Source organism: Parus major, chromosome 1 (assembly GCF_001522545.3).
Source record: "Parus major isolate Abel chromosome 1, Parus_major1.1, whole genome shotgun sequence".
In the NCBI taxonomy this organism is placed as follows: Eukaryota; Metazoa; Chordata; class Aves; order Passeriformes; family Paridae; genus Parus; species Parus major.
The window spans coordinates 6,956,440-6,978,798 of record NC_031768.1 but is presented as its reverse complement, the minus strand read 5'-3'; positions in this window follow the sequence as shown (position 1 = coordinate 6,978,798).

Sequence of the window (22,359 nt, the reverse complement as noted above, 5' to 3'; positions counted from 1 at the left end):
GGGTTTAACAAAGTTTCTCATGCCTTCCAGAAAAGGTTCAAGAAACAGAATTTGCACTGTGGGGTTTTGTAAATCCTTTGGCCACTAATGGTGCTACTATTAAACAAACATTTTGAGGTAGCATGTGAAGGCTGTGACTAATTTGCCTTTGCCCATGGTTAAGCAATACAAACTGCTTTCCTGGACTCAAAATAATAGACTGAAATATTCCCATTTCCTGCAGATGAGTGAAAATAAACAGATCCAATCTGAATTGAAAGAATGTAAGTAGAACAGGCCTTCATTTGTAGGGGAAAATAAACTTTGCTGATCCCGTAGGCCTGGAACTATAAACAGCATCCTTTTTCTCCCAGGGCAGTGTATAATGTGAGTGCATGGTTTGAACATCTTCAAAATAAACAGCTAATCACCCTTTCTGGCCTAATTAGGTTATGTTCTGGCTCTAGGTCTCATGTGAAGTGGCATAGAGGGAAGCCCTGCTTGTCTCCCAGGAAAGAGAGCCTGTCCAACTCTCTCCTTGTTAGTTAACATTTGCTCCTTGAGGATATACAGCTTGGGGATCTACCTTGAAAGACTGGCAGATCCAAGGACAAGAATATTCTCATCACTTTCCACCAAGAACAAGGCAAACCTTTTCTTCCTCTCTCTCCTCATTGCACAGTTGCAATGAGAGGATGAGCAAATAGTATTTTTTTATTCTTTTAAATATTTTTTTTCCTGGATTTGGACTGTCTGCCTGTTCAGTGTGTATCAGCAAGTTGTAACTGATTAGATTTTTTGCACTGACATTTAATTCACTCTTTGCAGAGGGGTGGTTTGTCCTCAGTACAGCTGTGAGTGTCCACAGCAAATGGTAACTAAATGATCCAAAAGGATCACATGGGCCACCATTATTATTATTACAGTATTGCAGACAAGAGTCTGGAACACAGATGTGCTGTAAGGCCTGCCCAAGCTGACACTGTGCAAGGAAAGACCCAAGAGCTCAGAGGTTGCTGACTGAAGCTCACAGGCTGGATCCTGCACTGCTGAGTCCTGAATGGCTGGTGCACTTCAGGTGCTGCCTGTGATTAGTAGCAAACTATTAATATTGGGAGAAATCAGTAGCAAAGTGGGCTTTTAGGGTCTGGTTAATCAAGGCTTTCTGGCTGCAGCATAGGGTCTGTAAGAGGAGAAAGATCTGACCAGGTTCAGAATATTTCCATATTTGCACTTTTCTAGATTCCTCTGAGCGTATGCTTAGATCTTGAAATATGTTCCCATTTTTCATTGCTCTTTTAAAACAGTTGTTCTTCTGTATCAAAACCAGACCATCCTAACTTTAATCCCTCTTTTAAAGTTTCTTTTCATCTTCAGAACAGCTAAAGGTGCTCTGAGGACTGTTTAAACTGTAATTCTCGAGGTGCTAATTTTCTCTCTTTCCATTTCTGGTGAGACTTGCAGTGCTGCTGAGGATGCCAGCAGGGCCCGTCTTGCCCAGGCTGTCCGTAGGTGGGTACCAGCCTGGCCATGGCCAGTTTCCTTTCTTGGCATCACTTCAATGTCCAGTGGGTGCAGGAAGCAGTTACTGCACCCAGTGTTGGTTCTGAAGGCACAGACCCATTTTCAGTGCCCTTTCTCCAAACTGCCAAGTGCTCAGCACAAACTGCTCTTTTCAGCCTCTCAGATCCATATCCTCTCACAGCTTTTTTTTGCCTGTGACTTCCTTTTAGGAAGTGCAAATCAAGGAAGATAAAAACAGCTGAGCAAAGCCATTTCTGAGCCACAGGCCTTGAGTTCGCTAGGATTTCCAGGTGAACACTGATGCTGTCCTGCCTCCTTCCCCCAGGCAGCCAAACCATCCCTTCCCCCCTCCCAAAATGCTTTTCCCCACTTCCACCAAGGAGCTGTGCCTCCACTTGCAGCTGGGACCTGCTGCAGGACACTGTTTGTGTCTGAGGCAGTGGTGGAAAGGGAGATGAGGCCATGACAAGCCCATGGTGAGGGCTCTGGTGGGAGGGGAGACGTGTGCTCAGCGCAGGAGAGATGCAGCAGCACCAAGAGTGTTCACAGTTTAATAGACATATTTCACACTGCCACAGCATCTTCACAGGAGCTCAGCTCCCAGTTTAGGTATCTGAGCAAGTGACAGACTGCACGGAGGGACTGTGACAGGGAGGCCTCTCCCCTCGAGCCACACTCTCAAAAATCTTGATGACGGATACAAATCACTTAGAACCAAATTAAGAAAAGTATATTTAGGCACCTAGAGCAGTAAAGAGGCACTTAATAGGATTTTCAAAAGTGTATAAGCAGATTAGGTATCCAGCTCCTGTTGAAATCAATGTGGATGAAGCCTTTAAAAAAAAAATAAATATATATATATATATATATATATATATCTTGAGGTATCTCAGCACTGTTACAGGCTGGGAGCATTGCAGGGGGCAGTGAGTGGGCTCAGAGATAAGCCTTACAAATAACAGAGCTCTCTGGTTGTACCAAGTCTCCAAAACCATGGGAGCAAGTTCTTAAGATCCCACAAAGGCTGAATTACACAGGCCTGTGGGAATAAAAGAGCAAGGCCTGGAGGGAGAGGTAATGATCTTTGTGTACCTGCCAGAGAAGGAGCAGGGCTTCTGCAGAGACAGAGGCAGAAAGTAACACAAAACTGAGGAGACAGAGCAATCACTGGATCTTTGCTCAAGAAAAGGCCTTGCAACAGCTTTTTTCTTGGTTACAGAATTGGCCAAGAGGGGCTAGGTGAAGAACACGCTGGTTGTTTGATTTTGACGGGGAGGCAGCACTTTTGCAGTCCTCATAAATAAATGTATTTGACCCAAAGAAACATCTGTAGCCAGTTTCTCCCTTGGGTAGAAAGTACTTGTCAGGACCTGGATTTTTCCTCATCCTGTGATTTATACATGGAGTATAATACTGTAAAGTCAGTTCCCTGCCTTCTCTGAAATGCAGCTCCAAGTCTGTCGAGCTGAAATCAGTCCTTTTTTGCTTTACTGAGCAGGAGTGATGATACATACGTTAAGGACTGCGAGGCACTGTGGTAGCTGGGGCCAATTAGCTGCTACCCGAGGGCAGTAGCTCCCAGATGTGGCATATCAGACAACTGCAAACCTACAGAACTGCTAACAGATCACTCATTATTCTCCTCCAGAGGCTTTTAATTGGGGGATTAGCACACGGTACTTTTAGTGAGTGTCCTCAGAACATTTATCTTCTGCTATGGCATGTCAGTCCCTCAGGGAGCACTATTTGGGAAGCAACCATTGCTAGAGGTGACAGGGAGGAGTTATCTCCTCTGAAATCCCTGCTGACATGAGTGGCTGATGCACATAGTAGGCAAAAGATAGGCTTGCCATAGCTGCATTCCCAAACATAAAAATAACACTGAATAAATGCAGCAATCTCAGGTGCCTTATGGGCTGCTGACTCCAGCCTCATGCAGGTGGTTTCTGAACTGAACTTGGCTACAAACCTCTGCTACAAAGAAGACCAAAGGAAGAAGACAAGACAAAGAAGACAAGCTGGAGAATTCAGAATGGTAATTAATGTGAAACATGCTATAAGAGTCAGGTGACAAAAAGAAATGATATAGGGGTCAGCAGGCAAGATTCAACTGGGAAAGTCTGAGTTGTGGCCAAGAAATGGAGATGGGGGAAAGTAACTTCTCTGTGTTACATCTTACCTGATGAACACCATTTAAAACCTGTAGGGACAAGTTGCTAGATGTTGCGGGAAAAAGGAGTTTCTCAGGGCTGCTCTCCTTTCAGCTTGCTAGCCCCTTTCCTGTAACCCTCCCCAGCTGACTGTAGTGGTGAAATATCTGATGCAGGTCCTTTGCCACCTGGGAAGAAAGCAGGAAGGAACCTTAGTAGGCACTGCATGCCTGTATTTACTTTTAATATTTTCTCTGGGTTTTAAGTGATGAATTATTAGTGTTATGCTAATAAAATCCATTTAAGCTCACAGAACAGTCTTACAATTAAAGAGAAGTGATTCTGGCAATTTGCCAGCAGGCTAGCAGGATATTAATCAGACAATACCTAGGGACCAACACAACTATATTGCTTTTAATCTTTTGACCAGCAAGGAAAACAGGAAGAAATCCATTTCCCTACTTTCTTTGCTCAATGGGATAACCAGCTGGTACAAACGAGCTGCAACTCAGCTCAATTTGGGAGTAAATATTTGGGTATTTGGCTGGATAAATGGGAGAGCAGCGCTACTTTCATGCAGCCATGTGCCTTTCATGGTCACAGGGGGACCCTGCAGGGTTTTGGCTCCCGGAGCCACATATTAATAACAGAAGGTCACCTTGCATAGGAAAAGTCCAGAGCTTTACTCAGATGTGCCTGGAAAGGAAAAGTTTGTTTGACTGTGCCAGACAGTCATTTAAGGTGATTGTGGGGGGTGTTCAGGGCTGGATTTTCATCCACACCGACTGTGAGAGTGCAGAGCCAGGGAGGAGAGGAAGAGGTTTCCAAAGCAGGGACCACACCGAGGCAGGGGACTTGGCACTGCAATATCAGGGGAATATTGTTTGTCTCCAGATAACAACAAATAAAGTAGAGCAAGAAATGTGTCATATTTTACTGTCCTCACAGAACTACCCTTTAAATATGGTGGAGATGTCCTCCCTGAGCCTGCAGCCAGTCCTCCAGTATGTGTGTCCTGTGGAAACCTTCAGGGATTCTTTGGTGGAGTTTAGGCCTGAGCTGGTCTTGCCTTGTTTCTGGGTTCTCAGATGAAGAAAAAAAGTTAATCACCTATATCTTTAAGGCAGATTCCATATTTTTCACACAGGCCCTTCAGACCAGCAGCAGAAGACTGAAGAGTGAAAGCATTTTAACATCTTGGGGCACTCACATGGAGATGAGTGGATCTGTTCTCCTGCCTGAGAGCTCTTCTGAGACTCCTGGTGGGGAGAATCCATCCCAGGGGTGCTCCTTCCTTTCCCACAGGGACATAACCCATCAAATCAGCACTGCCAACTTGCTGCAAAAAATGGGCCCAGGGGTCCAGAGCAAGCTATTCCTTCTGAAGCCTTGAAAAAAGAGAAACCATCTAAAAAATAAAAGGCATAATTTAATTTCCTTTCCACATGGCTGATTAAGAAGCTTCTACCTGGCAAAGACAGGAAAAGTGTTCTTTTATGTTAGCTTCATCCAGAGAGGAAGAAAAATCTTTGAGGAATTTTCTGGCACGTGGCTCTTGTTACATTTCAGCCAGCTGAGCTGTTTTCAGAAGCACTGGAATGAAATTTCAGCAATAATTGATCAATAGAAACAAAGGCAGTGAGGGTGTTCTGTTGCACAGAAGTCCTGGGTGAAAATCCATACATTCTGTCTAGGAATGCAGATTTAACAAATGTGGATCTGGAGAGCTGAATTCCTGGAATCTGGCTCTGCCCTGAAGGATGGAAAATTTGAGGCATTGCTGGATGGGGGATGGTGCTTTTCAACTCCAATTTCAGTCAATTGACTCAAACTCAAATGTAAACCTTTGGCACTGCTGATGAAAAAATTTAATTTCCCATGATTTTTTTAATTTATAGCTCAGAATGCCTAAGTCCTAAATTAGACATAGAGCTTTTGGTGTAAGCCAGCATAATCCTTTTACCACGGAATCATTCTGTTATATAGCGTTTTGACCGCTCTGTGGGTGTGTGAAATTGTTGTCTAAAATGCATTACTTAATACTGATATTTGCCTGTTTTAGACAAACCTGCTAAAAATTTTGGGATGAAATTATGCAAAATAAAGCAACTCACTTTTTAGTCCCTTGGGTGGAAACGCTTGAGTTCTGCATAGTTTCAAAGTGCTTTTGGAAGGACTGAAATTGTTTGGTGTCATGCTACAATGGTGTGGTTTTTTTAGAGACTAGTTACATCATTTTCATGGGATGAAGAAGTCCCTTACCCAGGGATGCAGAAGTCTCTTACACAGTGCTATATCTGGAAAAGAACACACAAAAGTGTGCTCAGTTGTGCTGGGATGAGGGAATCATGCTGCTCTCAGTGAGCTGAGCTCTTCAGTCTGCTGAGGAGATTCCTGCTGCCTTTCAGTCTTTGGACCAGTCCATACATGAAAAATTACTTATTCTTTCCTCTGGTAGGAAATGTGAGAATTGAGAATTCTGTGTGAGGGAACTTGGAGCCATTCTGCTGGTATTCATGGCTATGCAGTTCTGGAAGAGAAGTTACTGTTCCATGATGTCTCCTAAGAGCAAAAATCCTTAAAAGATCTGGCCCTCCATGCTTATACAGTAATTTCTTCTCCTTAGTGAAGCCAGGAAAGAGTTTCCTGTTACATTTCAGGGAAGTTAAGTGATGTGCAGAGCAGAAATGTCAAATAACAGAGTTCTAGTGTATAGAAACCAAGTCAACATTAATAAAAGTTTGCTGTCTTTCTAAAACGATCTTATACATTAGAGTGTCAAATGCTCTAGGACTTATAATGCAAGAAGACGGGATGAATCCAAGGCAATGAAATGAAACTAATTAAAATGTCAGATAACACAAGTTTGGGTTGTTTGAAACAGACCTTTATGTAAGATAGGGAGATCTTCATTAGAGGGCCACAAACATCAGTTTTTAATAAGAAATAATCTTAATAATGTTTTATATCAAGTCTGGCCTCTGCTGCCTACAAATTTGGATTGATATATCAAAGTACATATTGCCTTTAATGTTCCTGTCAAACCTGAGCTGTGATGCATGGAGTTATTCCCTACTTGGAGGGATGATTCTGTGAAACTTAGCTAATAAAAACGTGACACAGCCAGTGACTGATGTCTGTTCTCTCAGGGTGTGTTAGCGTGGGACAAACACTGCATACACATTCTCTTCTTGACACTGAAAAATGAGACACAGCTAGTAAAAACATAATATATGCTCTAATGGTCTTGCAGTGACCTTCTCCTTGTCTTTCTGTCTCCTCACGCACCTTTCTCACCTCTTGACTCTTTCCCTCCCTTCCCTTGCAGGCTCTGAGAACACAATTTATCTCTCTGGTCTCTGCTGCCTCTGAGTGCCTGTGCACAGGCCCTGGCAGGGTCTGGCCTTCCTCTGTGGGACATCTCAGGCTGCTTTTTGCCAGCTTGGACCACGAGCAGACAAAGAAAAACGCTTTTCCTGGTAAAATAAAGATACAACTAGAAAATCAAAACAAACCTCAGCAGCCAATCCAAATCCCAGTTCTAGCAACCTGGTAATTTGTCAGTGCCAGGCGTCAGCCCACTATTAGTCTTTTTCTGGATAGAGATGACAGAGCTCTGTTGACAAGCTGCAGGACTTATTTTGGGAGCTGGCACCTGGCTCCTGGCACGTCCCCCTACGACTGTGTCACGCTCCTCAGAGCTGCCTTTGGCTCTGTAGGGGCTGGAGCTGGAGTGGGCTGGCACTTCCAGCCTGCCTGGGTGGGAAGCTCGCTCCTTGTTCCCATAATTACGTGTCCCTGCTGTCCCCAGGGCTGGCAGGAGGGGAGTCCCAGGGCTCACACAAGGTTTCTCACTCTTCCCCAGAGGGGCTGGAAGGTGCTTTGGACTCCCTCCTCCTGCATCCCTCTGCTCCTGTCCCCCTGAGCTGCTGTCCTCGTCCTTGCTCAGTGCCACGGTCAGGGCACAGTGGATGTGTGTGCTTCTCCTTCCCTTCCTGCAAAAGGCCTCAGCATCTGATCTGGGGCCTTCCTGCTCCTGCTGCAAGAAAACATTTAGCACTTTAATATCTTTTTCACATTTTTAGAAGTAATTTATGTATGAACATACACAGTGCTTAGTAATCATTTCTCAGATGAATGTGGAATTTTTCTAAAATTAAACTATCATTCTTTTCTCTTCACACTTGGCTGTCATATCTTTCTTAATGCAAATCAGTCATTGACTAGAGACACCTACTGTAAGAAGCTATTTTAGCTGTCTGATCGGATATAAATTGATTTTAGAAGTGAAGACCATTATGGGGAGATAAGCTGGGATTGGTAGGGAATGGAAAAAAAAATTCAGAGGGGAAGTTTTTATTTGAATGTGACTATTTACCTCTGTGTCAGATCAAAGGCTGTAATCCAGGGGTCCTATCACTCTTTCCTCCTGCTTTAATGCTTAGACCACAAATCCTTCACCCACCTTGGCCCTATACAATGCAGAGCCCTTCAGGACCAGAGACAGGTGCCCCAAGGAAAAAAAATATTTCGCCTTTCAGCCTCCATTTGATACAGGGAATATTATCTCTGAAGGAGCCAGGCTACTCTTCTGCTCTGAAGCAAGTCCCTTAGCGCAGAAATGAAAAGGAATCCATTATGGTTAGTTTCACAGAAACCTCTCTTCCCCGCAGTATTTCCTCCTGCTATGCTTCGAGTGCTCTTCAGAGGGAATATTCACATTTTCCAGGCAAAGAAAATGGCTTTGCTATCACAGTAGTGGTCTGCACAAAGTGAGAGCAAAGCAAAGAAAGTTCACTGGATGCAACTTGGGAAGTTGAGAAAAATGAGAACAGTTTTCTGGTTTTCTTTTTTCTGCTCTTTATTCTTCATGGCCAGCTCTGATGTTGTCTGCTGGGACTTGAACAAGGAGCTTAATTTTTAAGGCATTACTTTTCTCTTTGCATTTTTTTTTTATTTTCTGTTACTTGCACTGCCAGTTCTTTGTATGTAATTAAAAGTATACAAACAGTGGCTGAGTTTTTGAGTTAATTCAGTTTGAAGGAATACGCTTACCAACTTCAAGGTTTGCATGCTGTGTCTATAGGAGCAATTGTTATCCTGGCAGGAGTTTTGGGAGTCAGTTTGAAGCCACAGAAAACAAACATTGAAAGCAACTTCTACTACCTACAAGTACTTTGTGTGCTTTCTAGGTTTGTTAAAACATTTATTTTTTTTCTCCTAGCAAATTACAGCTGTGCAATACTATTCAGGTTTTGATTACTTATGATCAATCTACCTTGTCAAAGCTTCTGAACACTGTTAGTCAAATGTATTTGAATAAACAAATGCATGTAACAGTTGCAGCAGGTTTACAGATATTCATAGAGCAGAAAAACAACCTACTAAATCACATCAATTACAAATTGCCTGTTCCTTGCACAGGTCTATTGTCCCCTGAACACTTGTAATTGAGAGCTCAAAGGTGAACATTCTTACTTTTCTATGTTTTAAGGAAGCACGTTTTTTTAATCCCTAGGCTTGTAGTTTCTCAGATGCGTACAGGATTTTCTAACATGCTCCATTTAATACAAAATTCAGGGCAGTTAAAATCCTCCTCTACTCCTGAGCTAGAGTCCTGGATCAGATTGCAGCTCTGGAGTGAGGCCAGTTGCTAAAAGAAGTGAATCTTCTGGCCCTCACCTTCCCTGCATTAGAAGATATCCCTTTCTGGCTCCCCAGGGAGCTCCCTGGGAGCCCAGAGCCGCAGATGCTCCGCTGGGAGGGCGCGATGCCTTTGGCAAGGATGTGTGGCATCGCCTGGAGCCACCCCTGCCCACCACCCTGAAAAGGGAAAGCACTTCCCAGTTCCTTCTGACAGCTCTTCACATCAGCTGAGCTCAAAGCCTTCTGCCATCTGTTTGCATCTTAGCTGCAACCTATCAGAGTCTGTTTTATTAAGAATTCAGCACCAGTGCCCCAGCTACAAGTGAATGCAAGTACATGGCTTTGTTGTGATGGCACAGGAGCAGCTGCAGCAGGGCAGCCTGAGGGTCCACAGTGTCCCTACTGTCCTGTTTTGTACCAACAACCTGTGGGGAGAGGAGGGCTGGCCCTGCTGGTCCCCTGAATCAGGAGAGAGATGTGCCACCACAGCCAGAGATGAAAGGACAGGCTCTGTTCACAGCTGTCACTGTCCTGTGAGGCAGGAGCTGAAACATCACTGCAACCCACACCCTTGGGACACAGCATGGTCCACCTGGAAGCAGCTGTGCCGCTGTCAGACCTTTCACCAGACCAACAGGCAAGTTCTGACTGTCCCACGGGTGCTCTGTGGGCACAGGCCACCTCTGGGCACTGCAATACTGCAAAGCACTGGAGCTCCCACACGTGTCTTCCACCACACAGCTGCTCTTGCATGGCCATCTCTGCCTCAGGACATTGCTGCTGTCTTGGGAGAGCAAGAATTGCACAGGCAGAGACCGTGCTCCTTGTGACCTGGAGCTGTGACAGCCCCATCTGTGGAGCTCTGCCAGGCCACCTGCCTGCAGCCTCCTGTGCCCTGCTCAGCGGGGAGGTTCGAGCTGATGGTTGGGAACGGGGGATGACAGTCCTCAGGTCACTCATGGCACTCTTCTGTGCCCTGCCTGACCTCTGCCTCTCTGCCACTGATTTATTCTTGGCTGATCCTTTGGAGGCCAGGACATCCATGTGGTTGTAGGGATGGGTCTGCAGCTCCAGTCTGGTTGCTGCAGCCAGACACTCACACACACACACAAAAACACACTCACAAACACAAACACACACACTCACAAACACACACACACACACACACACTCACAAACACACACACTCACAAACACACACACACACACACACACTCACACACACACACACATATAAACATGCACTCACTGGTCCCTCTGTAGCTTGTGCAGATCTATTGACATGCCAGGAATCTGACTGCCAGACCTCTGGTGTCTCTCTGGTATCCAGCCTCCCCCAAAACTGGCTCCCACACCACCTACCCTACATGGACACTCTCAGGAGTGATGGTCCCTAAGGAAAAGCACACAAACACACACTGGTTTCTCCAGATCCTGGTGCCCAGACACACAGGCCTTCTGCTCCATGGCTTGACTCCAGCTACTGCACACAAACACACACATACATACAGAACATGGTCCCTCACCCAGGAAAGCAATCAGAAATGCAATTTAACAAGAAAATCAGGGCATGACCAAACAAGCATAATGACCAGCAGCCTGTTCACATGCAACTGTCTGTTTTTATTGACTTACCTCTGTATTTTCCAGGCTTGTTCCTTTGCAAGCAACCTTCACCCTCCTACTAATTCCTTTAAGACTTCCTGTAGTACATTTTACACCATTGCCCAAATGCCCATCCCACAATGAGTCCTGAAGACCTGGCAGCAATAACCCTGCTCAGTCTGCAAGGCTTTCTGGTGACAGCAGCTCCTGCAGACGTGTCCAACACCCAAACCATGGTCAGGCTGTCGTGTGCTGAGGTCCCCAGGAGTACACAGGACCAGGTGCTGTGGGGCTTCCTCTGCTTGGCACTGTGCTCTGCCCTTCTCCAGGCCCTTGTGCTTGTGGTGATTAGCTCTTCATCACATCAGCTAACAGTTCCCACTACTGTAAATGTGGGTGGCTCTCACAAGAGTAATCCCTGAATTTACACCATTGTCAGCAGATCTGAAGTCTGATCATCAGAAATCGTGTGACTCCTGAGTCTTCTGTGCTCATCTGATAGACTACCACATCTTCAGCCACTACAGTTTTTACAGTAACTCGTGGAAAAAGTCATCTCCTAAAGCACATTTACTGCTGCTTTTTAGGAAGTCACATTATGAGGTTAAAGAGGAGTGTGAACAGCATTTAAACAGCAAACAGACGTGTGCCATCGTGGGCCTCATTCAGATACAGGAGAGGAAGGAACTTCTACCATTGACTTCTCCGTAAAGCATTGTGCTGCTGCTTCCTTCTGTGCTGGAACGGTGTGTGTGAGAATGCTGTAGGCTTCAGGAGGTGACTGGGAGTATTCCTGATCCTGTGTAAGGGGAGTTGTTTTCCTATTGCTCTTTCAAACACCATATCCAGAAAATTTAAGACTCTGTAAAGAAAACTTGCAATTTATTGCTGTAAGATGTAAACAGGGAACACTCAATGTCAGGGTTAGGGATGGGATGGGTCCTCTCAGGTTACAGACCAGCAGAGCACATCAGGGATGTAGTGTGTGCAGGAGAGGCAAAGGACCTGGCAAAGACATTAATTTGTTGTCATATTAAAAGCAACCCAGCAATAAATCACTATTTTGCAGACCACCTGCCCTCTGCCATCTCCTCTGGAACAGGCAGGGATGTTAAGTACCACAGCTCTGGAAATATTGAATCTGCCAATATAAATGCTTTTGATTAAACTGTGCAGAGGCCATGTGCACAACCTCACAGGATACCCAGAAACATTACCAGGGTGGCGACTTCAAAACCATTTGCAATCTTCTGTTTACTACTGGCAAACATTTCCAGGAGACACATTTGTGAGGAGTATGTGTAGAATTTGGCACCATAGCTTGGGGCTTTATCCAGCAGCTGCTGAAGGGATGGCATGATACCTGTGCTGCCAGTTTTGACATGGTTAGAGGTGAAGCACTTCTTTAGGTTAGCATGGAATGAATTCCTTTCTTGGCTACAGAATATTTATATTTAATGCTGCCCACTTAGAAGTGATGCTCAAATGGATCAACAGTGTTTTTGATAATATCTGCCAAGACCATTTTGACTGAGTCTTTTACTCATTTTTACTCATTTTTATGAGTCATGCATCAGTTTAGAGTATAATGCAGATAATGAAAAGGTGTTGAAAACCAAAACCTAATAGTGGTTTGCATTTCTTACATTCATGTCATAGACTTTATATTGGAATGAATGAAGTTGTCTGGAGAAGCAGGTCAGATGTGATTTTAAAATTCCATCACTACTTTTATTACCTGGACTCTTTTGTATAATAAACTATTTTGGAAGACAGACCTACTCATTAGCCAGTCAGTTACCAAAGCCATTTAAAAATGACTGATAGTATCAGGAGTACAGAGGCTGGTGAGGAATACCTCGATGCATCCAGCCCAAACACACAGCCTGTGGTTGCAGATACTGGGTGCAAGACTCAGTAGTGGAGAAAAATTGAATCAGTCGCTCCTCATCCAATTCTTTTTCAAAGACAGAGGAAAATGCATTTGGAAGATAAAAGAGATGACATCACTCTCTAGAGCTCAGGCACATGTCTGTGCTTCCAGCCAAGCAGCAATCACTGTGACAAACTCAACTTCTCAAACTTTGCAGTGAGGAGGCAGGTGAGAAAATCACTGTGCTTGTCCTCCAGCTCTGGGATGGTGGATTCAAACAGTTATAGTCACTGCTGAAAACAGTGATCTTTTTTGGGGTTCAGGAGATCTATTTCTTGCCAGTGCACTGGAAAACCAGAATGTACACCTGGGAAAGACTGACTGAGAATAATAAAGTATATTTTGGCGTGGTACTTGCAGATAGACAAGCCACCGGCTGTGTGCCTTTTAGAGAGGCAGCACTGTTCATATTTTTGAAGACAGAGGAATTCTGGGAATTAAAAACCTATGCAAAGGGATTATGTTTAATAGAATTTTGCTGATCTTGAGCAAACACAGGAGCCTTCACCACAGCTTTCAAAATCTGCAGGGATTCTTGAGTCATCTGTGCCCCCCTGAAGCTGCACCAGCAGATAGCAACAAATGCTGCTTGCAGCTCTGCTGTGACAAATGGGGTGAAACAGGCTCTGATTATCTTCTGCCATATGAAGGATATTTACTGCAGCTTGCACTGATAGTGCTCTACCAAGATTGGAAGTGGTGTTTGCACCAGGTGAGCTACTCTCAGCTACCCTGGCACTGAATGGCTGGATAAATGATGCCAGAGAGATTTCCAGTCAGGGAATGCCTGGGCTGCAACATCCACAACTGCTGTGACTCTTAACAAGTACAGGTGCACCCTTGGCTGCCAAGGCAAGGACTTCTTGTTGCTTCATTCTGAACTGAAGTGAAAAAAAAATAAATACAGAAGCTGCAAACTGGAGGATGCAACTGAAATACAAATTATCAAGAGCGAGATGGAGCTCAGAATAACTTCACTGAAGATGCAGAAGGAAAAACATAGAGTGGAAATCAAGTGAAATATGTGGATTATTATTTTTTTTTTTGTATATGTAAGGAATTAATTTTATGGGATACTCATATCTTTTAAGAATTTATTTTGAGCTATATATTTGAAAACTCAAAAAAAGAGATTATTATCAAATGGAATGCTGCTGCCATTAGGTGTATCCTCATTGTGAGTAACCCATCACTCAGAAAAGGTTATATCTAGATTTAATCTACTAAGAAACTTGCCACCAAAACACATCTTTTTTATTTTTCATGACAAGCAGTGACAATGGCTAAAGTTTCTCACTTTACTTCATAACTAAAGAGTGCATCCTTTCTGTCATTGAAAGTTGAGTTTGCTGGCCTTTGAGGGAGGCCTGACCATGTGCTCTTTAACCATTAGAGGTTTTTTTTGTGGGCCTGTTTGAAAGTTTTGATATTTTTGGTATTTTTGGTGTTGGAGTTGTGTTATTTGCCTTATTCTTGCTAAGCTGTTATGTGACATTTTTGTTATAATTCATTGCAAATATGCCCACATTATATATAATTGGCATATGTGAAATAGATGCAGAGTTGCTGAAAGTAACAGAAATGTCAACAGCAATTGTGTAAAAAGGCAGCTACTACTGATTTACACTTCTAAAGAGAAACTGCATTTCCCAAATAGTTAGCTAAATAAAATTGTGGTTGTATCTAGAAATATTTTTAAATACAAATTTAATCTGTAGACTTCCCTTTTTCCAGCTGAAGTAGTGCAACATGGAACTTGATTAGAATTCTCTAAGAGTGAACCTACAGGTTGAATCCTGTTGTTACATTCTATTTTATTGAACAGTGAAATGATGAACAGCACCAGTAATGCTGGATAGAGCAATATTCCTTTATTTAATTTTGCAATTTAAAGTTAAGAACATTTTGGTTAATGGAAAGTGAAGATAGTGTTAAGGAGGTTATTATTTATTGGTGATTTATATGGCAATGGGGTTGTATTGTAAAGCACTGAGTTAGAAAAACTGACCTGTGAAGTTTCCTTAACTCTCAAGCACTGGAGAATTACCCTTGGTTCTAGTTGAATAATACATCTTGGCTGATAGAAACAAGGTACAAAGTGTGTCTAATTCACTTAGAACTCCCAGGTAGGAAAATTTGGGTAGGTTTTCAATGAAGACTCTATCATGCCTTGGTAACTGAGAACATTACATATGAAAGCAAAGGCATCTAGAAGGAGTAATCTTAAATCCAGCCATATTCATATCCAACATTCATGTTCATAATCCAACATATTCAACTTGTGGAACTAATCATTGCCTTTAATTACCAGAAATCTTTTTGTAATGGTGGCCATTTCCCAGATGCTCTACTGAGGTGTTTGCCTAGTAGCAATGAAAATTTGTCAAATTCCTATCAGTGATATGGTGATGTTTTATTACTAAAAAACAAGAATAAGAAAAAGAAAACCCTACTTGCTAGTTGTGTTATTTCATCATTTCTAAGCTAACTAGTAGACTGCAAATTCCTTGGTACAAAACTTTATGATACTTTATATTTGTAATCTGCCATTGAGACCAATGGGACGATGCAGTCCATAAACAATAACAGAGTGCCAGTTAATTTCAGATTATAGGCTGCATAAAAAATTCACTCTGTAATTTTGCTTTCTAGGCACAGTTATCTTCGATTTCATATGGTGATTATTATTAGAGCAGCAAAAAAATTTCATATGATCTCATGCCAGCAGAATATCCACAATAAGTCTAAACTAAATGCCTGTGAGGACTTGCTGGATCTTTCATTTGTTAATGTAAGTGCTGTTGTTTTATTCTGACAAACTTAATCAAAATATAAATCCAATAACTAAAAACATATTATTTTTCCTAAAGTCTCACATAAAAGAGTAAATGCCTAGTAGGATGCATCAGCAACACATATTATCTAGCATGGAGACAATGCTGTCTTATCAGAAAATAAAGGCACATTGGTGTGATAGTAATTTAATCTACTTCTAACACATATAAATATAAAAGATAGTGAAAGTCTGAAGATGAAGAGAATGATTGCTGCTGAAGCTCAGAATGCCAGGAATTCACTGCTGAAAGATAAGCAGCAGCCTCTCACTCTTCAGGTGTGTCACTTGAGGCTGCCTGCCAGAATGAAACCAGTGAAAAGTCATATTTTCAATTCTGTTTTCTAATTTTTATTACTGTTTCAAATACTACTCTCTTTAATTATGGCAACAGCTGTTGGCAGCACTGTACAATATGTATCTGCACAATATGTGTTCTCTCACATTTTGTTCTGCTGAGAGTGGGGCTTGGATTTATCGTTTATTTAAAGCCAAAGAAAGGATTTTATAGACTGTTAAATAACTGGAATCCTTAAAAATTCACCTTAGTAGGCACGAGGAAGCCCACAGTTGTAATGCAGCACACAATGTCAAGGGAAGTGTGGATTCCTCCTTCTCTTTCTCTCTTCTCTGTGATGTAGGGAAGTTTTTCAACAAAGAATAAGTGACAATCTCATTGCCATCTCATATTTTATAGCTTGCTCAAACATTAGTCAAACATCTGCTGTACAGTAATACTGTGATGTGAACTGCAGTCAAGGAAGGATTGTCTCTACCAAAAAAGTTGATGTATTTATTGAAGAAACCGACAGAAGATGCAAATTTCAGTCTGATCCTGTCTGTTTTCTACCTTCATCACTCCTTTTGTACATGAAAATATATATATATATTATTTATCTTTTTTTTAATTTTATTTTTTATAAAACACATTCTATGTGCTTCCAGGCCAAAAGGTGAAATGAAATGATAATAATGTAGGATATGGACTCTGGGCAATAGTAAAGAATAGTCCTGTGTGCCTGTGAAATTCAGATCCCCTTTTCCAGTGCTATCTGGAGAATGCCAAGTGACTTAAAGATAACATTTGGGCTTTGCTGGCCTGTGTGCCCTTGTCTGATGCCATTTAAGCATCATTTTCACTCCTCCCTGCTGACCCTCCTTTGTCCCTTCTGCCTCCCTGTCACCCTCTGTCTGGCTGCCAACAAACATGTCTAATGATGTGAGAAATGATCTGGACTAGCTGTTTCCATCTGGATCTGTTCCGTGACGTGTCTCCCAGCGTGGCCACACACAGCTGTGCCACCGTGGGCATGGCACTGATGGCAAGGATTTTAGCTGGGTGAAGTCGATCTGTCACCACCCGGACACCACGGCCTCAGCCCCTTTTCTCCTTAATCTCACTCCAGTAATTAACTCATCAGCTGCTGGCACAGGGTCTCCTGCCATTCTTGGGCAGCTTTTGCTATCTGCAGAGGCTCTGCTGGGAATTGGGAAGCAGAAGGAAAAGCAAATCAGGCTGCCCCTTTCAGGGAGTCCCTCATGCCGCAGTGGCAGAGAGATGCTGTTTGTCACTCTCCAAGCTTGGTTGCTGCACTGGGGCTGGCACTGAACCTGCATTTCACCTCCCAGAAGCCCAGCTGCAGCAGGAGCCCTGGCTGATCTGTCAGTCTTGAGTCACTGCTGAGTCTGAGGTGACCTGAGAAAACTTCAGAACCCGTCTGGGGACTCGCTGGCAGGTGAATGGCAGCCTTGAACGTTCTGTTAGCATATAAATGATAGTCTTAGGTGAGCAAAATGATCAATTGGTGTCAAAGTGTCTTTCAGGATATGTTCTCACTTCTTCCTGGTGAAAGCCAAGACTTGAAGGTGAAACTTGAGTCATGGAAGAAAACACAGGGCCAGAGAGTGCCCACAGAAGGACATAAAATGTATTTTTCCCACCCTCTCAGTTTCCTCCAAGTAAATGAAAGTATAATCTGACCTTATTATTCTGATAATCTTGGTAAAGGAATCAGGGTTGCCAAAAACCTCTGCTAAAAGACCAAAGGAGAAGGAAGCAAGTCATAACACATGTTTTGGATCAAACAGTAACATTCTGTTGCACACGTCTAAAACACAGTGGAGGGAACACAGTGCGGCCTTGGAGTGTGCCTGGGGACATGAATCACATATTAGCTCAATGTTTGCCCAAAATGTATAAATCACCAGGATTCAGGCAGCTAAACTTTGTTTATCAGAGCTGTACAAGTAAATGTGCATACTGCTTGTTTGTCTTTGCTGTGCGTTTTGAGGCTTTATACAAAGTCATATTAAGTGATTTTTTCCCCTTCTTTCTGAACAAGGAAATTGTGTAAATAACACAACAGGGAAAGAAATGATCCACCTCAGAGAGAGCAAAACATCAGCAGCATAACCAAGTTTGACATTCTCATGGATTTGGGCTGGCAACATTGACAAAAATAACAAACAAATATATTTCTGTTAAATTTAGCACTAGAAATTAAAAAAAACAAAAGGTGATTGGTGCCATGTAAAACTGCCTCAAGAAGAGTTTGGTCAGTCTGGTGAAGATCATGTGCAGCTGTGTCAGTTGACTGCTGACTGAAAAGCAGAGTGTGGGGTGGGTCAGCAAGTTTTTGGCTTTGTGGTACTGGGAGAAGAAAGTGAGGATTTTCTGTCACCTGCCTGATGGCTCTCTGGGAACTTGTGACCTCTTGGGTCCAAACCTGAGAAGGGGGAGTTTTTCCAGCCATCTGAATTTATCAATCCCACCTGGCAGGTGGGTGATGGACAGAGGTTTTCTTCAACTCTTGTCTGAACAAATTAGTGCTCTGTGCTGGGTTTGGCAGCCCCATGGCTGGCCAGGTGGCAGACCAAATCTCCAATCTGTTTCTCCACCCCAATCCCAGTGCCTCCTGCCCAAGTGTCAAGACAGAAAAGAGCAGCAAGGGCATGAGGGGAAATGAGTGGAGTCACCAGAAAGCCTGGGAGATGTGAAGGCAACTGGAGATAACTGCAAGGTAAAATATTACAGGGACATGTACAGGACTGAGGGGATGTGTGGGGATCTGAGGATGCTGCAAGGAGAGAGGTGCTGTTTAGGGTTAAAAAGGAAAGCTCTGGGACATTGAACTGCAGGAAATCAAGGTTCAGTAGTTCTGCTCCCCAGGGAACAGCTTGTCTTCAGAGCTTGACAGTATTGCATTGTGGTTAAATGTGTCTGGAAGGATCGGTTTATTGCTATCATGATCTATGAATCTCCTCCACATACTTATCTCAGGGTTGTGGAGGGGTTCAGTAAGCAATGGCAGGCTATAAATGGGGGAGGAAGGATGTCAACCTTAACATCAGGGAGGAAGGAAAGCTAAAATAATAAATATTGATTTGGAGCATGTCTCTTATTATCTCTGAGTGAACAGGAAAATGTTATAATAATGTGATATTTAAGTGAACCATAAATTATCCACGTGGAGCTCTTCTGCATTGGTGTTGCCTAATCAAGGAACCATCCTGGGGAGGGGCTGGCCATGCTGCTCATTCAACAGCTTGAGTTCACTGTTGTATTTCATTGTATTCCTGCAGGCTGTACATTTTTGTTAGTTTATAGCCCTTTGTGGGATGCATGCCCTGGACTGAAGGAAATCACTTTTGCCAGGTGGTTTGGGTCAGTGAGAGGCTTGTCCTGAATTCGGTGATCCTTCGATCTGTTCCCTGCTTTATGGCCAAAGAGAGCTGAGTAAATCCTGATGACAACAGACATCTGACTGAGATAAAATCTTCCATGTGGGTTTTGATTAAACAGTGAAAGGGAGTTGAGAAACCAAGCCAAGAACTGGAGATGCAAACTGAGTGCTGCATTAACCCACTGGCAAGAGATGCTGTCTGAATAGGAGTCGTAATTTTTTGCATCTGAAATTTATTTGAACTTTAACAGGGAGTCTCCACTCTCCTGGACATGCAGCTTGGGACTTAATTTCTTCACTTTCAGACTGAGGTGCTCAAGTTTCAGGACCCAGGGATTACATGTGAAGGCACTTCATTGCTTCAAATTCATTTAAAAAAATCCGCTCAATTTTTGCTTAGAAAGTGTTCTTCATGTGTAACAACATGAAAAGGAAAGTAAGATTTATTGTCCAAAACACAATCCCCAAGGAAAAAAAAATAATAACATGGCAACCTGTGATTCCTTAATACATAGATCAGATGGAGGAAATGTTAATGATGGTATGAATATCAAGTTTTCCCCGTGCCAAAGTCAAGGTGGAAAAGTCATCCAAAAGGCCAGTGCAGATGTTCACCATGTGGTCACATGTCTTTTTTTTTTTTTGTGGTCTGGTGAACAGATCAATATATGCAACAAAGGCATTGACATCTCATTAATTCTGAAAGTACTGATATGGTGTCAGGGCCTTAGTTACATATATTGAAGAGGGTACATTAAGGTTATTTGTGTCTCTTGGAGTGCTATTTTCTACTTTCAGAAAGACATGGTGGGTTTAGGGTATATCTATGCTGGTATTTACTTATGTGTAAGCTTCTCAGTTATACTTTTGTCCAATTTCCATTTTGTAAAAAAGCTTTGCTTAGATTCAAAAGTTATAGTGCTATCCTGAGATGAGTTGGGTCTTCTTAAATCTGGGATATTTTCTGATTTTGGTAACCTCTCTGTCTGGCAGGCTTTGAGTTACAGGCTGGCTGAGGGATGCACTTTCACCTGTGCACATACACAAAGGAGGATTTTGTTTTACATTTTCCACTCTAAAATTCCAGCTTGTGAGGCTCAGGCCATCTCTTGGCTGTGTACAAAGTATGTGGAGGCTGAGAAAGTACATTCAGTTCCACCTGGGTTCTCTGAATTGTGCAGTCCTTGTGCAGTGGCAGTGTGTGACTCCTGCAGACCCTTTTACTGGTGCAAAATCAGATTGCATCGTTAACAATAAAACAGAGGATGCCTTTTTTTTGGTATCTGTGACATTCCACTTGCACAATTTCTTCTCTCAGTTTATGGATCCTTGTATATTTTTTATTTTGTGTACTGCTCTGTGGAGTAGTGTGCAGATGTGTCTCTATCATGGTGTAATTTGCATGTGCTGTGTTGCATGGGCCAAGAAATGTGCTGTGTTCAAGGCTTTGAACTTGAAACATATTTGAAGGGTCTGATTTTGCATGATGTGTGAAAATCAGATCCCTGTTAAGTTCCACATGTTAGATGTCTAAAGAGGAGTTCATGCAGAATCAGTGGCCACTCACAAATCTTTCTCCTTACCAGATCTCCTCAATTAGGAGGAGATGCTGTAAGAGACAAATTATGGGGTTTGTATAAGTTATTTTCTTTTATTAGAGCATTGCTGCTCTGAGTATTTGGGAAGGGTTGTTTCTTCCGATGCTCTTTGGTATTGGGACTCCAACACAAATAAGCAGCTTCTGCCACCATCAGGGTTTTCTTCTGAACATTGTTCTGTCTGACACTACACAGTTTTTCAAAGGAAATTCTTGTAAACCTTTGAAACACCAAAGTCTGATTGCTTTGAAATTTTTACAGTGTCAAATATTTCTTTGAAACTGGGGACAGTAAAATGAAAGCTGAACAGGCAACTCTACCCACACAAACATTTTATTTTTTTTTCATTTTCAAATGTTTCTGCTGCTGGTTGCTGTTGGAACTTTGAAAAGTCTTTCTAGTGCTTGAAGTGTGACACAAACAAGGGACTCTTCCATTTTTCTTTTTCAAAGATGAGGAAATTTCAAAATTATTGAAGGCAATAAAAAGGAAAATGAAAAGCAAAACCAGAACAATTCTGATGTTATCGATTTTACAGTGTCAGTGTGAAAAGGAAAGAGCAAAAAAGGAGAAGATCTCTCTGTGTATGTATCTTGAATTTGTCAGGTTTCACATTTGAAGGTGTTGGGTTTCTTTTTTTTTTGTGAAAGATCCTGATTTACAATAATAGCAATTTTTCTTTGAAATACAAATTTTAATTTTCAGATAGTTCTGAGAATAAGTCTGCTTTGTTTTTAAGAAAAAAGAATCCCTTCTAGATATGCAATGAAGTGGCTTTTGATGTCTAAAGAATTCTACATTTGGACAGTTAAGTTAGAACTAACTAATAATATGTTCACTGATTATATGTCTTTGATTCCAACAATCCTCCTTCCCTGAATTATGAGAGAAAATTAATTAAACCTTCTTGATAGAAAGAACTATTTTTGGCCTCTTCCTCTAAGTTGTCTTCTGCAAATTTGAATAAAGACTACTAATGTTACACACACTGAATTTCAAGGAAATTTCTTGCAATATGTAAAAGTAATCATGTGCAAATGTGTTTGCAGACTGGGATTGTATTCTCACCCAAATATATAATGCAGTTTCCAGGTGGTAGCTATCTGATATTATGTCTATTTTTGTTTTAACACAATGAATACACAGCAGCAGAGTAGTACTGCTCACTGCCTTTTCCTTCTAATATTGTTCATGGCAGAAATCCAATTTATACAGTGCAAATAATCATTATTTCCAATAGGTTGAGGATCTTTCCTGGCAAGAGCAGAACCAATGCCTTTTACTCCTACTTGTGTAATTCATGGTATTTTATTTTATTTCAGTGATGTGAGTTAGCATAAAAAATCCATTACCCATAGAAGGATTTTGGGAGGGGGGGAAAAAGGGAGAAGGAAACAGGGAGCATTCCT